The sequence below is a fragment of the Miscanthus floridulus genome, chromosome 9 (genome assembly GCF_019320115.1).
Source record: "Miscanthus floridulus cultivar M001 chromosome 9, ASM1932011v1, whole genome shotgun sequence".
Taxonomy (NCBI): Eukaryota; Viridiplantae; Streptophyta; class Magnoliopsida; order Poales; family Poaceae; genus Miscanthus; species Miscanthus floridulus.
Genome location: NC_089588.1, coordinates 138,537,359 through 138,540,087, shown reverse-complemented (window position 1 = coordinate 138,540,087; position 2,729 = coordinate 138,537,359). Strand labels below are relative to the sequence as shown.

The window sequence follows — 2,729 nt, the reverse complement described above, 5'->3', positions numbered from 1 at the left end:
GTCCAAGGGACATCCATGGGCATGAAAATACATAGGTAAGTACAGTTTCGTCGGTGGGACGAAAATATAAAGGTAAGTACACATGTATAGCTTCAGTATCAATAGTTCAAGACCATACATAACATCAGACCAACTTTTGTCCAAAAAGTTCCATGTCTAGAGAAAATCTCACATGCCCCTTGTGCCGGTGGCATGCAGGAAATCCAACATGGGCTCCAAGCAATCCCTGTCGCAGAACATTATCGAAGACATGTGCTGGTTGAGAAACTCAATACACCACAGTCCAAAATACCATCTAACGTCTGTTGCTAAAAATTAACAATTACCGTTGAACGGTAAGTTGCTAAAGATTTTTCTCGGACCCTCAGTCGCTAATTTCGAATGCTACGATGGATGGTCCGTCGCTACAAATATTTTGCTTTTGCGTTGAATCGTCGGTCGCTATATAGCACTGAGTCGAACCGTCGGTCGCTAAATACAACTATCCACTGACGTGATGTTTTCGGCCCGCTCGTATAATATTTTGGCCCAAAACTCACATGTAAACCCAAAGTCACTACACAGTTAACACACACACCTTATCCACACGCACGCCTCCCCCTAGCGCCGCCCACCCGCCTCCCTCGTGCCGCAACTCGACTGGCCGGCTGGCCGCCCGCCTCCCTCACGCCACCCACGCCTCCACTGCCCCGGGCTTCCTCGATACTCGCACCGCCCGGCCCTCCCTCGCACCACCGGCAGCTCCTTGACGAAACGGCTGGCAGGCTCAGGAGGCAGCGGCGCAAATCCGGTGAAGGATCTACTCGGCGGCTGCAGGAGGCGGCGGACCAGGGAGGCAGCGGCGCAGATCAGTGTGGGAGGCACCGGTCCCAGGCGGCTGCGGCGGCATTGTAGGCCGGAGAGGCGACTGTGGTGGCGGCAGCATTGGTGGCGACGATGCGGGCCCAGGAAGCGGTGGCGCAGGAGGATGAGGCCGAGACGGTTGTGGCCACCTTCACCGTCCACTACCGCGTTCTTGCCGCCGCCGTCGTGTTCGCGGACCATGCGACGCACAAGGTTATTTTCCTGTGCTTGCTTCTTTGTCCTTCCAGTGCATGAACTCTAGATGTTTGATGAAATGCCAGTTCAGGCCCATAAATTCATTGCACCTTCTTTAACTTTAAGTATATGTAGCTAGCAATTTAGCATTCGCTTAAGAGAGAATTTTTCATCCAACAGTGAGTGGAGGACCTTGCTAATGGTTTCTGACTTTTGCAAGCTTACGGACTAGCTCCAATTTTACACTTCTTTTTGCACGGTGAGGATACATATTCCTATTCAAACATAAAGTTCAGAGTTAGCATAAACAATAGTTTCATTTATTTATCCATATAAGCTTCTAGATGATCTTGACACTTTCGGCAGTGTGCATCCTGCTTCTGAATTTTACAAGTAGGTTTGTATTAATTTATTGGACTATATAAGCAAGTTTTCTTACGATTTTACACTTACTGCTGACACCTTTCCCAGCAGTTCATAACCTCTTGGTTGATGTGTGCAGGGCTGCAGGTACCTGTGATGGCTGCTACCTGCTAGTGCTTGTGCTTTAGGTGTTTCACTTAACTGGTTTTGCCCAATGCACATATGTACTCAAGCATTACGTCAGTTTTTTTTACACGACTCCCTGTATTATAAATATTATTATGACATATATTTGTTGGTGTCCTAATTAGTTTTCCAGGAACCTATAGTGGTTGCTTAACTGGTGACATATCCTATACATCTGGATCAATGTACTGAAGTTACTAGTGCTATATTCACCCTAATCAGGTTTATAATTCCTGGAAGCAATATAGAGAGAGTTGCCCGATGTTAAATGTTGGATGCTTTTTATATTTTCTGAAGCTCTTATATTCTCCTACACACACATAGCTTAGGCAACATTGTATGAAGTAACATATAGGCTTTAGTGTCTTAGGAGTATGCTTCTTTCTAATTCCACCTTTTTTACTTTGTGCAACACTGCAAATCAAGACCTGAGTTACAAAACTGATTTCTATTGTACAGTTCTCTAAGTATGCACTATCATCATTCAAGTTAGATCATGGTATGCAGAGATAGCACCTGCCTTGATGTTGGTCCTTATTTTTTTGTATGCCATTGTTGATAAAAAAACAGAGATACCCTGTTACGCTTAAGTAAGATGAAAGTGACATGTAAGATAACTCTGTGCACTTCATTTTTGCTCTTAGTTGACCTGTACATGTTTGATGTTCATGCTGTTTTGTCTTCTCTATTTTAAGTGCCTACTAGGTGTAATAATATTATATTATTTTTGTAGTCAACAATCTATAGGCAACAGATAGAGCACACTAGTGTTTCTAATCTTTACTTGGTTTAGTCCTTGTCATTAATCATTACTTGGTTTCTAATCTTGTTTGGACATTTAGCTATATTCTCTTGCTAGTGTTTCTGTCAGCCTGCTAGTAGCATCAATATTTACTTGGTTCAGCTACAGGTTTGCATTATCATTAAGAGCAAGTCAATGTGTGCATTCAATTTATGAGCCATGCCATTTTCATACTACAGTAAAAAGATCAATGCTTGCCTTTCAAAATTTATGAGCAAGTCTGTAGCTTTGATTAATTTCTTTGAAACTCATGGAGAATATACAACAACGTTTACATATCTGATTTTCTTACTAAAAAATTGTAATGTGTTCAAGTAAGGTGACTGCCATGCCTACTCTC

The 2,729-nt window shown here is 43.3% G+C and overlaps 1 long non-coding RNA gene across 1 annotated transcript; it reads left to right on the top strand.

Annotated features, from left to right (window-relative positions):
• The first annotated feature begins 571 nt into the window (after window positions 1-571).
• On the top strand, window positions 572-1,830 carry LOC136483082 (uncharacterized). Its single transcript, XR_010765303.1, has 3 exons — window positions 572-1,056; window positions 1,219-1,297; window positions 1,541-1,830. It is a non-coding gene; the product is annotated as an uncharacterized lncRNA (long non-coding RNA).
• Window positions 1,831-2,729: the final 899 nt, after the last annotated feature.